Source organism: Dreissena polymorpha, chromosome 9 (assembly GCF_020536995.1).
Source record: "Dreissena polymorpha isolate Duluth1 chromosome 9, UMN_Dpol_1.0, whole genome shotgun sequence".
Classification (NCBI taxonomy): domain Eukaryota; kingdom Metazoa; phylum Mollusca; class Bivalvia; order Myida; family Dreissenidae; genus Dreissena; species Dreissena polymorpha.
This window is the reverse complement of record NC_068363.1, coordinates 97,547,811-97,563,513: the sequence shown is the minus strand read 5'-3', so window position 1 is coordinate 97,563,513 and position 15,703 is coordinate 97,547,811. Positions and strand designations below refer to the sequence as shown.

The following is a 15,703-nucleotide window of genomic DNA, read 5'->3' as shown; positions in this document are numbered from 1 at the left end:
TTTTCTTATAATTTCAGAAAATGAAAACATATCGCCCACCTGTGTCGTGATGGCGAAAAAATCCAGTGCTTTCCCTTCCAAACACCAATTGAGATAGTCTCTACTTTCACTATCATTCAATGAATTTACACTTTTATACATCAGTACGTTTAATAGGTTACTTTTAAACTGCTAAAAATTAATATTTTAAATATATCAGCAGGATTGTTTTTGTTCCTTTTTGTATTTAATCCTGTTGTTGCCTAAAGAAGGCACATTGTGTCAACATATTGCTGTTTTTCAATTTCAACCATACCTGAATATTTGTCATGTAAAAAAGTTTCGATTAAGTTTATCAAAAGTATGCATTTTATCATATAGGTTAAATATTGAGACAGGTAGATGGCTAGACCTGTGTCTATTCCATTAGATCAGAGAAAGTGTATTTATTTGTTGTAAACTCGAAAATGAGTTTAATTTTATTCTTGAATGTAAATAACCGGTATATATGGAACTGAGATCAAAATCATTTAAAAAAAATATATATTCAATTGTATTACAGACAAAGACCAAATATGTACACATTTATCGAGCTAATTACATCAAGTAATGGGCTATAAAAGTCTCTTTAACACTCAAAATCAACGAAAATTTCGTAAAGTATTTCGTCAAATAAAGTTAACACCTAAACAATCAGTGTTTCATATAGGTAATGCCACAATTTCAACGCAAGATGTGGTATGATTACATAATTTTTGTAGATACAAAATGCTCGTTTTTATTTATTTGTGACCACAATTAAATCTATTTGAATTTCCTGCGATTATATCTATTCATACGACACACGAACACCATGTTAGTGTTCATGTGTCGTATGACTAGATATCATTGTAGGAAATTAAAATGGAAAAACAACGAGCATTGTGTATCTACAAACATCTATTTGACTTGACCACATCTGGCGTTGAAATTTCAGCAATTGCCATAAGGAACACTAATTTTTAATTGGTTAAGTTTATTTTAAAAAATATTGTACGAAATTGTCGTTGATTTTTAGTAGTAATGTTACTTTAATATAAAAAAAAATGGGCTGTTATATGTATCACTCTTCAGGTTCAATCACATTATTCCTTTGTACTATCAACTTAATGTATTCTGATGTGTTTTGTACAGCATATACCTTCTTGTTACTGTAATTGTATTTGTTATGTACAGCATACATAATGTTGTTACTTACACATTACAAAGTGGGACCCAATGTGGACTTTATGGATTGTTTGTGATTTTAAAACTGTAAAAAAACATACTTGCTGTCAATTATACTTAAACACCTGTAGAAAGAAGGATGTTATATAATCTATGTTCTAATCTTATCTTCTGAATTGCAGTGTAGTAAGCCTCAAGACTGTTAATTGTTTCGTTAAGGATTGACAGTCTAAACGTGGCGTTAATAGACTACATTTAAATGGTTGCGAATATTTTATTTATTGGATATTATCATATATTTATTTTGCTTTACCACTGTCCATTTTATAGAATAGGTAGTCTCAAATAAGGCGTTAACATCAGTTTATAAACATGTAATTGCTATAAAGTATAATATGTTCTTTATATTGTTTTACCCCTTAAGTATGATGGTACAGAATAAGTAACATTTCCTCATCTATGTATTTTTATTAAGACTCTTTGAAATAAAAGATAATTTAAGAAAACTATTTATCTGTGATTGCATTAAAATGTATGTTAAATATGAAATACAAGTGATATCCTACACTGTCATTAAAGTTATCAAATTGTAATACTCCACTTTCAATTGTGTGCCCATAGTACATTCTGAGGATAAGTTAGATTTTTATTTGGTTAAGATTTTAGTTGCCATATTTAAATTGTAAACGCAAATGTATGATATATGTGTGTTCATATGTTTTCTATTTGTAAACACAGTGTCACTGACGTAAAACTTTGTCCACTTGGGTTAATGGCCTTCTTGGTAGAATTTGTAATAAACCATAAACCTTATATGGTAAAGAAAAACTTCATTGTAATAAAAATAATCATGTAAGTGAATAAATAAAATAGTTGTTTTAATGTTATTATGACATAATGCCTTTTCAAAGTAAATGTTTATAAGATAAATCAGTGTTGTTTGTTATATACATGGCAAAGTGCTGTATTTGTGGTATTATTGAGGTGTTACATAAAACCGACGGCAGGCCGATAAGCCATTTTGCCGATATCGGGCCGATAAATAATGTTGCCGATATCGGGCCGATCAAATGCCGATGGGCAAGCCGATTGCGGCCCATCATCGTTTACGATATCGGCCCGATATAAAAACTATATCGGGCCGACGGCAGCCCGATATAGGTTTGCTGGCTGGGTACTCCGTGCGGCTGCGCAGTATGAATGACTTAACGTGCGTCTGCCTCTTCCAAAAATGTGCATGGCCGACATCGGATAAAAATTCCCATCAAATGGTAAACCTTTTCTTAACTTCCTACCCATCACGTGTAGCCCTGCAGAATCAACACGTCATCCGTCCGTTATCCGTGTCTTGCGATATTATATTGGTTCGTTATGATTTCGTTACAAATTCTTCTTTCACACCTTTTTCTATTTTGTACAGTTTTTTTGTCGGTTTGTTTAAGCTTTAAAATGACTACTCCAAACGGTGGAAGATCCACCACGAAGTTTTTTTTCTGAATGCCCCGCTTTCGACTTGATGAATGTAAAACATGAGCTCATTTTTATCGTAGTCAGCGATTGTAACATTACATAATGGAACTGCTGTACAAAGCTGTAACAGGCAGTGTATCGTAGTCAGCGATTGTAATACTGCAAAAAGGAGCCGCTGTACGAAGCTGTTACAGAGAGTATCGTAGTCAATGATTGTAATATTGCATAAAGGAGCCGCTGTGCGAAGCTGTAACAGACAGTGTATCGTAGTCTGTGATTGAAATTTTGCATAGTGGCATAAAAGAACCGCTGTTTGAAGCTGTAACAGACAGTGTATCGTTATCAGTGATTCTTATGTTGCATGAAGGAACCGCTGTACGAAGCTGTAACAAACAAGTGTATGTATCGTAGTGAATGATTTAAATATTGCATAAAGGACCAACTGAACGAAGCTGTACCAGACAGTGTATCCCGCAACGGCAGCATTGATTTTGAATGGGTTACACTAAAATATTGCAAGTGAAGTGATCACTTGTAACAAACAAAAAGACAGAGTGCAATCATATGGCTATTAAATCATGTTATTTCATTTGGCAATGGCATGCATAATTAAGAAGAAATTCGCACACAGCGTTACATATAAATTCTAACAATAGGCACTTACTTCTGAAAATAAATCCGAAAACAATATGCGCTGTAGCAATTGCAGATAATTATTCTGTAATTTTTGCGAACAAACCATTCATAAATGTAAAAGTAATTGTGCACAGAAGCTCTTGCAAGTAATTTCAAACAAAAGACAAAAGCTCCTGAAAAATTTCCTCATTCGCGAAACTTTGACAATATGTGCTGTGGCACATGCGTATAATTGTTCTGTAAAAATGTGGAAAGATGCACACAGAATGAATGAGTTGCGCACAGATGCTTTTAAATGTGACTTGAAACGAAGGGAAAGAACTCCTTTTAACAAGAGGACCAAGTGCCCTGGTAAGCTCACCTGAAACAAAACATTTTTTTAATTGATCTGATCTTCTCTTGTGATGAATGTTTACTAAATTTGACACATGACAATCCCTTTTTTACCCTTAATGACATACAATAAATGTGGGCAGAGTAATTATTCGAACAAAATCAAGATTGAAAAGTCTGAAAACGTTCAAATTCTCTTCTAAATTTGTGATAATTTAAAATTATGAGCTAGTTGCATGAGGATAGGGTAAAAACGTAATTTGTTGCTTGTTCAAAATGTTTCAATAAAGTCAAACAAGTAAAACTGTCACACCCTTGGACCTTAATGTTTAAACAGACTGTAACGATTTTTGATCTGAACAAGAACACATAAATTAAAATAAGATCTTTTGCAAGTTTATTCATGATTAAGACATCTATCTTACTCGCCAAGATTTTTTCAAGAAGATTTGACATTAATGTTACCTCTTGAGTGTTCATAATAAACAATGATTAATACGGTCATGCAATGGCTTACAAAATGATTATCTAAAATCTTCCTATGGTGAGAGAAAACTAGTTAATTTTTTTTACTTATTGAGTTACAGAAGACATTTGCTTTATAACATACAAAATAGAGTCATGTAGACAGATTTTTTTGTCATGTGATGAAACAAGTTGTGGGAATATAACTTTGAATAAAATAACTTTTATGCACATACATATAAAATTTCTTGGCACATTATTATGACAAAATTTTGATAATTGAAAACATTTCAAACAAAGAACCATGTATATGTACATACTTACACCTTAGATAGATTCGTGTATGGGGGACAACTGTACTGGAACAACAGAACAAGCAACCAGGTTGTCTCCCCTGGAAAATAGGCTGTCTGCAAATCATCTGATCATCTGTAAATTATTTATAGATCAACTGAAGAGATTATATTCAGCTACTGACATAACATATGTTAATTGACAGGTCAAATAATCTTCAAATGAAATACATGTAGTTCTTATTGTTTTAAAGGTTTCAGCCCTCTGTGATTTTCTTGAAAAATAATTATAATACTCTGGAGTAATTGGAATATTTTATTTTGAGTAATTAAATATTATAATCAAACACCTTCAAGATCACACTATCATAGCTATTACTTTTAAGTTGTTAACATCCCCAGAAAGAAGCTACATCAACCTGTGCACTTTAAAAAATACAAGATAAACTGAAACATCCTGTTGAGGCTTTTTTTTCAAAACACAGAACAGATTTGCAAATTCATTTGAGATATAATTGAAACAAATAATCTGAGAAAGTTTCAGAAAGATTGGGCAAAACTGTGACTTCTAGAGAGTGAACACTGTTTTACCAAAGCCTTCAAGCTTAAGAAAACTGCCCTGCACCGTGTAGGCCATGTTTATCAACAAAGCCGAATCATTTTTTAACTTAGCATATATTTCATAAGAACAAATGTTGTGACCAAGTTTCATCAATGGGCTATAAAAGTGACTATAAAGAGTGATTACAAGGTTTCACTATATCCATATAAGGAAAACTGCCCCGACCCCTTGCAAACATGCTTTTATCATTTGAACATATATTCTGATCAAGTTTCATGAAGATTGGACGAAACATGTGACTTCTAGAGCGTTAAAAAGGTTTTACTTTAGCCACATTAGGAAAACTACTCCACTCCCTGGCAGCCAAGATTTTCAATGAACCTTAACTATTTTTAAAACTAGGCCAAGACATGTTAGAGCAAATTATCTGACCATGTTTCATGAAGATTGCACAAGTTTCTTTATTTTGACCTATTGACTTAGTTTTCGATGTCACGCAACACAGTCTCCAACTTGGCAAAAATATAATTTGGATAAATATTCTGACCAAGATTCATAAAGATGAAAAATAAATGTGGCCTTTCGAGTATTAACAAGGTACAAACAATATGCGATCACATAGCTCATCATTTTTCAGGTAAGCTAAAAAGTAATAATTGCAAATTACTTTAACCAAACAACAAAAGAATTACAATTCTCAAATATGAATTTTAGTATATAAACACAAAATAATGATGTCAACAAACATTGCAATCTAAATTATTTTAAACAAAATGCAATATAAAAGTATATAGGTCAATGATTCATTAATTTAATTGTAGTTATGCTCTACATCCATTATAAATATTAGAAGATTGAATTGACACATCTCTTATTTGGTCACCAGTATTTATAATACGTGTTCATAAAAATTAACAATGTTTTATGATATTTATCGATAATATTAACTTTTCATAATTCTGTTTCCAAATGTGTTTTTAGGATGCACCTGATTCTGAACAATAACTCCAGTAAATAAATTCAAATACTTTACAGACAAAAATTCACTATGCAGATAATCAAATTTTTCTCCTTTCACTTCATAAGTCCCACCAAATTCCTGTAATTTTACATGTTTCACATCTGATGGACTAAATTTTATTGTTCTGCGAAAGAAACCATAACGCAACACAACAGCGACAAACTCGTTCATCTCTTCCTTATAATACATCCTCAAAACAATGCTCTTTGTCATTTTGGCCATAATAACCAAAAATATAAGTGTTAAAGCAAATGACACACAATAAACTGTCAAAGGGTTCATTGGTATACTGCCAAGTCTGATTGAAACACTCTCTTGTTGGCTAGGGTCAGCATCAACACTCTCTTGTTGGCTAGGGTCAGAATCAAGTATATTCCAAATATGATATCCACTGATACTGAGGAATACTGCACCCACAATCCATGTATGGGGTACTAGAAGAGTGAAACACTTCTGGTATATCTTAGAGTAGACCATAACAAAGTCTTTGGAGACCCCATCTTGTTTGTGCTGTGATTTGAAGGAGCTTTCTTGACTCGCCTTGAACACACCTCTAGTCTGTGATGGAACACACCAATTAGATGCCCTCCAGGTCTGTTGGTGAAGCTTTGCAGAGCTGGTGTGCAAATATCTTGTCTACAACTCCAAAGTTAATGTCATTGAATACTGTAACCTATTACATTTCTACATTTATGTTGACTCAAATCTGCTTCTTCGCAAAGTTAATAATGTGAAGTACAGTACTTTAAATATTTTTAACTAAATAAATCCTAAATTCAACATGAATAACCTGTGGCAAGTGCACAGATAGTTTAAACATCTGAACATTTTAAATTATTTACATGTACCCGTACTGCAAAACTTACATAATTTGAAAAAAATTAAAATAATTATTACATGAGTAACACCAGCACTTCATAACGGGTGCAACGCTCGGCTGCGGGTGCAGTTTTGAATAAATGAAAACTTATCTGAATTTTTTTAAATTAGAGGTCACAGTGACCTTGACCTTTGACCTAGTGACCCAAAATGGGTGTGGCGTGTAGAACTCGTCAAGGTGCAGCTACATATAAAGTTTCAATGTTGTAGGTGGAAGCACTTTCATTTTAAAACCAATGTTCAAAGGTTAAAAAAAAGATATGGTTTTAGCATGACGCGAACGGGGAAAGACACGACGAGCTGGCTATGACAATACCTTGGGTTTTCTCCGAAAACAGCCGAGCTAAACAAAAAATTGACAATCAAATTTTGCCTTCAGCAGGTTTCAAACAAAGGTCCTTATGTTCAACGCATTAGATTAAATTATATCATAAACAAACAGAGTCAACTACTCAGCATCAAATTTTAATCATATGGAAGTATTGAACTAACATTTTACAGCGTGGCTATGCTCTGTGAAAAGGGGGTTTAATGCATGTGCATAACGTGTCATCCAAGATTAGACTGTGCAGTCTGCATAGGCTAATCAGGGAAGACACTTTCCGTTTTTATGATATTTTCGGTTTAAAAATGTCTCTTCTTAGCAAAAATCCAGTTAAGGCGGAAAGTGTCATCCCTTATTAGCCTGTGTGGACTGCACAGGCTAATTTAGGATGACACTATACACACATTCATCAAACCCCTTTTCACAGTACGTGGCCGTTATCATATCAAACCATTTACCACATATGACAATATATAGGTGGGTTGATGCCTCACTAATGGACTCATGCTTTACGTCAGGACCACAGCCTCATTCTGAAAGAAAATGTTTACAAACATAACAGAGATTGAGCGTGTCGATTTTTTTATTTTAACATGAAAGTGGCAAATTCCATTTTCCCCTGTGATGTAATACTCAATATGTGTGAAATTCATATTGATATGTACCATATAGACAAAACCACTATCAGCAATTCTTTTCCTTGGTTAAAAAGTACCAGAAAATGGCACTTTCCAAATAGGTAATTTCCTCAAAATTTCCCAATTGCTGTCATTAAAATTCAAAATTGAAGGCCCCCACCCATTTTTCTTTAAATTAATAAAATGCACCATTAACTTAATTTCCCTAATAGCTTTGAAGCTCTATGGAAAATTATTGACAACTTGACAACACTTAGTTATCAATGTTATAGTATTTATTAGCCACAAATCAAATACACCAATTTCCCAATCTGAAGACTTCACAAAGCAAATTTTCCAATTTCAGTTTTTTTCCAATCTAATTTCCAAATTGGGCTGCAGGTACCGGTATTTTTCCAGATTGGGCACAAAAAATTCGCTGACCATCAACCAAGTTTCAAGACATGAGTGGTGGATTCTGAGCTATATTTTTGTAAGAAGCACAATCCATGAATTGTGGAAACAATGATTGCCGATTGAGAAGTTATTTTACAGGAACCAATTTTTCATTAAACCTTCAAATATAATAAATAACATCATGCTAAGTGTGGTATTATCAATCCAAATTTTAGAAGAAATTTGACAGCAAGTAAAATTTGCAGTATAAGTTTCACATGATTCATTTCACTGTGAGCAATATTGCAGATATAGAAGATTATGGCTTGAAATATGAGTTAAATGATAGTGGTCTGAATAAGTAATCAAAATATTTCTTGATAAATAAAAGACAAAGCTCAAGAAATTTGTGTTGAAGTGCTCAGTATAAATATTATTTAATATGTCATGGTTCTATTCATCATGATAACAATGTTTTTTGCGTTTAGTACACAGCCCATAATCAAACAAGAGCTGTCACCATAGGATGACAAATGCCCACTATAAACGCTTTGATAGAAGTAATAAGCATTTTACCATGCTAAATCCTTAAAATGCACTCAGTGACCCCGTGACCTAGTTTTTGACCCGGCATGACCCACTTGATCTAGATATTGTGTAGATTTAACTTCTGACCAAGTTTGGTAAAGATCGGATGAAAAGTATTTGAAATAGAGAGCGGACACGAAAAGTGTGACAGACAGACGGACAGTGCGAAAACTATATACCCCCTTTTCTTCGAAAGGAGGCATAAAAAAAAAAGCTTGTTAGGTTTTCATGTAGGAAAGTTGCAATAACTTAGTAGAACAGGAAAATAGCACAAAACGAGTTCACATTATAATCAAGTGTGACTAAGCCTATGTTACATGTAGATGTAGATCTGTCATATTCTGTGTATCATGGTGACCTCAGTGAGTAACTAATATTTAGTTTTTTCGCAGATGGAAAAAGTACTGGTACAGGCTCAATATGGAATTTTAGGTGTTTTTAATTGCATGGTACTTAAATACACAAACCTATTTCAATATTTTTTCACATGCTTTTTTGGTAAAATGTTCATTGAGACTAACACCCACACTGGAGACATGTAACGGTTAAGATGGTGCTTACACACAAGTAACAGCTCTCATTTGTTCACTAGCCAATCTTGCCAATTTTCAAATGGTAATTGGGAATTTTGTAAATTTTACCTGATTCATTGGTACGGTATAAAGAAGGTAATATTTTTGCAAGATAGATACTATTAACGCTTGATTGGTCATTGTAGGCTTGGGTACTACTTAAATGTACTCTAAAGTATATTTAAAAGTACCCTGTCTTCCAAAAATATACTGAAACGTACCCGGGATTCGAACGCATAATTGGTTGTTGTCGGCTTTTTTTCAAATTAATAGGGTTGATATTATGTCAATATTGTGTAAAACGACTCAATATTATCATAACTCCTAATCGAACAAGATGTGTTTGTGAAACACAATGTCCCCCTATATGATGTTTGACCTTGTAGGATGACCTTGACATTGTGAAGGATGACCTTGACCTTGACCTTTCACCACTCAAAATGTGCAGCTCCATGAGATACACATGCATGCCAAATATCAAGTTGCTATCTTCAATATTGCAAAAGTATTCATTAAATAAGCGATTTGGGCCACATATATTTGATCTCTGACCTTGACCTTTCACCACTCAAAATGTGCAGCTCCATGACATGCACATGCATGCCAAATATCAAGTTGCTATCTTCAATATTGCAAAAGTATTTATAAAATAAGCGATTAGGGCCACATTTATTTGACCTCTGACCTTGAAGGATGACCTTGACCTTTCACCACTCAAAATGTGCAGCTCCATGAGATACACATGCATGCCAAATATCAAGTTGCTATCATCAATATTGCAAAAGTATTCATAAAATGAGCGATTTTGGCCACATATATTTGACCTCTGACCTTGAAGGATGACCTTGACCTTTCACCACTCAAAATGTGCAGCTTCATGAGATACACATGCATGCCAAATATGAAGTTGCTATCTTCAATATAGCAAAAGTTATTGCAAAATGTTAAAGTTGGCGCAAACAGACAGACCAACAGACAGACAGGACAAAAGCAATATGTCCCCCACTACTATAGTGGGGGACATAAAAAGCATGTTGAGGCCAGTTTTGTCTTTTTTAACGCATTTTATGACATCGGATTTTGGGGGGGAATATAACTTGGGTACAGTCTAAATTGGCCAGGTACTTGTTAGGATATTCTACCTACCTGAGGAACATTTAAGTATACAAAAGAGTACCCGGGGTACATTTAAGTAGGACCTGAGCCAACAATGACCAAACAAGCACTATTAACACTAATGTGAAAATACTAGAGCTGTAACGATTCACCCATCATTCGATTCGGTTCGATTTCGATACCAAATGGTCTGATTCTATTATTTTCGATTCGATTCAAATTAAACTATTTGCTGCTTATTTTGCTAACTATTTCATGTTTGGTTTGTCCCGAGAGTGAATTAATATGTTTGGTATTTGTTATCAACTTATTATGTTGTACATTTTAAGTGTTTAAGTTTTGAAATAAAATTTTAAAACGCATTTTCTTGAACAAAAAATCCTGTTGAGTTATTGTTAAATAACATAAAATGCACAATGTATCACATGTGTTTAACAGGAAAAAAAAAAAAAGTATATAAACAACTTCCAGTTGACTTCTTGACAGAACACACACAGTTTAGTGAACAAACTATAGGGGTAACTAATTACGTAAACAAAACACGTTTTGCAAGTCGCCTTTTCATCAGAACCTTCAGGAAACCCGAAATGAATCCCATACTTTTGATTTTAATTATGACGGTGCGTCTTTCGACGTGGTTGAAGAAGCCATTTACCGGCTGATGTAATGCTCAGCATGCTATTTATTCATTCATTGGATTCCATATTGGCTATTGACCAATCACAAGACGTATTACAAATGACGAGAACGTTTAGAAGACGGATTTGGAAAGTAAGGTTTAAAATGCGGATCAATAGGGATTGCAGTAAATCGAATCGAAACTGGCCGTATTGGTATCGAAATCGAATTGGCGGCGTTGAACCGGTTTTTCGATGCATCCAACCGAATTGTTACAGCTCTTGAAAATACTGAGCTCAAGCCAGGATTTAACCCACAACCTCCAGAGTGGTAGTCAGACACTTAAACCGCGTCGCTAAGAGCTAGCACAACAGCAAGGCTGTTGGAAGTGACCTTATTTCATACACTCTTCCCCCTTTTAATATTTCAAGACCCAGACACGCTCGCTACAGCATCAGGCCTTGACACTAACTTTTTTGACAGGGTACCCGGAGGGAACCTTACTTTCAACTTTTGGTGGCCCTCACCCAAACTAGGGAGTCCTCTTGTTTCAAAACACAGCTACTCTCGGCGTAAGGGCAAATAAGTACAAGAAGCATACTAGTATACATTTTTATTTCCTATATTCAATTCTGTTGCCATTTAAAGCAGACCCATTAAAAGCTCATAACCTTGTCTTGTAAACTTTTGATATCATGTATTTCATCAATATCATCAGCATCGTCATCCTTGTCATGATCATCTTCAGCATTATCATCTTCAGCATTGCCCTTCGCCGCCAGAACTTAGCGTTTCGGAAGTTCTTATTATAAACTTTTAAGAAATAAAAGGTAATTACGCGCATTCAGGGGTTTCACTGGCTCAACAAAACTTGTTGCAACTTTTTCGCGCCGTGAAAACTGTCGATTATTCCAACCTTATTAATAAGAACAATCATTCAAAGAAACCTTACTACCGGTACATTAATGTCATTGCCTATATTATCACTTTAAAAAGTATATTATTACATAAAAAACAATAAGTACCTTCATAAGTCATACCTTCAAAAGTCTTAATAAGCTTTATTTGTATATAAATACCATTTTGTTCAACTTGATAAACAACACAGATAACCAAAATAATATAACAATTTTAACTTCAATGTATTAAACAGTATGCTGCCTAAATTTTTCAAAATTAATTATTTAAACATAAAATCACACCAATTTACATCATTTGAAAGGGAAAAAGAAATATAAAACATCAGAAAATAAATCATCTCACTTAATTTGTTAAACAGTTATATATGGTCATTTGGACATGTCATGCATCAGCTTCTGTTGTTAAAACGTTTTCTGTTAGTGGTGGATGATTTCCAGGATCAATTAAATTATAGTTGATCACGCCTATTTCCTGACAGAAAGGCCCAGATAATTACCACCATCTTTTCTAGTTGCCTGAAATAACATAAAGCATATTTTTTTTTACAAACTATCAACAACAAACAAACACATACATGTCACTATCTTCAAATGTCCGAATTTTAACATATCCGAAATATAGTACACCAAGACGAAGTGAACGATATACTTTTTATTTCAGAAATTGTTGGTATCTTAATCAAATTATATCCTTCCAAGGTCATAATAATAATGGAACTATTAAACAGAAATGCTCACAAATACCTGTACAAAAAAGTGAATACCGGCATGTGTTTTTGTGGAGAAATTAAATGCTTTTGCCAGCCCGATCGCCTATGGTTTTGATTAAAGAAATAGCGGCCCTAATAATTATTATAATTACTGATCGTCGTGACAGTTTGTTCCAATGTTACTTTTTTGGGGGCTCAATATCATAAAGGAGCATTTAATAATCCGATAATCCGATAATAACCCCCATAAAACTTGACAATAGCAGTAAAAACACCGTTTGTAACACTTACACACTTCAGTGATTTCAATATACTCTCTGCACTGTAGGTTGCTTACATCGTCGAAAATCAATATTTACAACTGACAGACGCTGGCCGCTAATGCTCAGTCAGGTGCTTTCGATTCGCAGTACATTTTCGGATAAGATTTTACCGATTTTGTTATACGCCGCTCTTTAAAAATTGGAGGCACTTTTAAAAATTCAAATGGTCAATCAAGACAAAGTGGTTCTATAAATTTATGGTTCCCGGAGGACCACCCAGCTTGAAAGAACTGGTGGTCCTCGCCAAAATCTGGGGGCCTCAGGTCCCCTGACCACCGTTAGTGTCGAGGCCTGGCATGTCTCGCATCCCAGACACCATTAAACAGCTCATACCCATTCCCGCATTCACAGTTAATTTTTGCCGTGACGCCATTAATGGGAAAACACTGAGCTCAAGCTGGGGATTGAACCCACTACCTCCAGAGTGGTAGTCAGACACTTTAAAAGTGTCGCTTAAGAGCTAGCACCAGGGTTGGCATATTGACCGGTCAATTGAGTATTGACCGGGCCGGCGGTCAATACCCGGTTAAAACCGGTCAATACTGGTCATTACTGGTCTTTACTGGTCAATACTGGCCGATTGAAAATTGTAGCATTTAAACATTACAAAGGAGCCATTTTATATTAAATCAATAATTATTCTGTAATTGATAAACTTTTTTCTGAGTTATTTATTGTAAAAAAATCTTTAAAGCTGTAAAAAGTTACTTCTTTATTATTTATGGAAACAGCCTCACATAAATAAGGACTAAGGCAATATCTTTATCTCAGTGTATCACATCTGTTACTAAAGTATTATTACTATTGTAGGTACCATAGCATTTCACTTATCTATTGATATATCTATTTGATAAGCAGATGGACAAACAGAACTCTTGTGTATTCTAGGGTTATAAATCTAGCCTCTTAGTTGGTAATAAAATGCATGCAGTGTTATGTCTCTGATATTGACAATTAAGCAAATCTGCCCTTAGGCTATTTCATATCACTCACACAAGAAGATTACATTGTACTTGCTATTATTTAATAGTTACTTCTAACTTGTTTCCTTTCTGTATTAAGAGGTGCTTTTTCCCTTTCATATTAAAAAGTTCAATTGGTATTCAAATGAATAAACAATCAAAGTTCTTGATTTTGCCAACAAATAATGTTTTCCAATTGTGGGTCTACTCTTCTTTTCACTTATTTTTTTCTTTTAATAATTATTTCTTATTATGTTTTTTATTCTTATATCAATAAAAATTAAAGTTTTTTTTCACTATTTTGTTTAAAAATGATTTAAAGAAATCAATGCAAAAATACATGAAAAGTAAGGATTGTGTCAAAAAGTTGCCATTTAAGGCCCTATTATCAGTTTTGGCTGCCCCAAACTGTACAGGTGAGAAGACTGTTAGAAGACTGTGGGGACAGTGGGGTATGTTAAATAACGTTAACATTGAAACACTTGAAAACCAAAAACATTTTGTTTTAACAAATGACTAACAGTTTTATCATTAAATAACTTATCTGTAAAGTTGTTCAGCAAATATCCTTCAAGAATTCATAACAATGATTCCCTGGTTAATGACACCTCTAGCAGACAAAACAAAATGGTGGCCGATGTAAACATGACTTATTACCGGACAGTTCATAGATACTACTCCAGTATATACAAAGTCACATGACTATCACGTGACCCGGACTCGGCAAAAAAAATCTGCGTCTGCTGCAATCAAAATTTCAAACGGAAATATGCTTTTTGGTGTGTAAATGCACGTTTTGATAAATGCATTCAAAAATTAATAGCAAAAAACACATAAACCCATGTAAATAACAATAAATGCATTTCTTTAACCTGTTTTCAGCGCATTTGTTTCAAGCTAAGTAGGCACGTAGGTCATAGACTTCATGTGCGACCATTTGTTTATCGATGTGACGTCATGCGCACTTTTGTGCATGTGCATACAGAACCAAAACAAAACGTCCGATAATAGGTGCTGTTCGATAATAGGTACTTCAACGATACTATGATTTATTGCCCGAGTTTTAATCTCTAGTCATGTCCGAATTCTAATAAATCCGAATCTTAACAAATCCATACACACAGTTGCTTCAAGTGCAATTAATGAAAATAACGTGTTTTAATTGTTGGCTCAACAATATAACAATGCAATTAATTTTAACCGATGCATTAACAAGATAAGATTTATAAAAAATATTGCAAAAAGTACAGAGGTTGTTCACTACAGGACTTGTTGTTGTTGTTGTTCACAGCCACACGGCCGCAGTAGTCTCCCCTGGTATTTAGGTCACAATATACTAAAGATTTCCTTAACAAATTCAAAGTTAACAAAAATAAAGTCATAGTATTCGCGTAGACAACCTCATAACCATAACTTTTCTTCAAGAGCATTCCAAGCCGAATAGATTTAAACAATAAAAAAGATAGGTCATGTAAGAAAGAACTCTACGAATCAACGGTCACTGTTTTAAGGCCATCTTTTTACCGGCTTCTCTCCAGTTGATAATGGTTTCTCGCCATCTGTCAAAGTCTCATGTAGTCTCCAACCTTAAATAAAAACAATGAATTTGTAGTATACAGCAATATTTTCCCTACCACATGCACACAGAAATATTAAAAAAATAAAGTCATCGCAAGTGCACACACAGATAATTGTGTCTTCAAATAAATGAC

The 15,703-nt window shown here is 34.0% G+C and overlaps 1 long non-coding RNA gene across 2 annotated transcripts; it reads right to left on the bottom strand.

The window, feature by feature from the left end:
* Positions 1 to 3,220: 3,220 nt before the first annotated feature.
* LOC127845768 (uncharacterized) lies at positions 3,221 to 15,305 on the bottom strand. 2 transcript variants are annotated; one of them, XR_008033384.1, is made up of 4 exons: positions 15,240 to 15,305; positions 7,628 to 7,702; positions 4,410 to 6,601; positions 3,221 to 3,652 (listed from the first exon to the last, which is right to left on the bottom strand). It is a non-coding gene; the product is annotated as an uncharacterized LOC127845768 (long non-coding RNA). The 2 variants fall into 2 exon arrangements; XR_008033383.1 differs by having other exon boundaries at positions 4,414 to 6,601.
* Between the last annotated feature and the right edge of the window lie 398 nt (positions 15,306 to 15,703).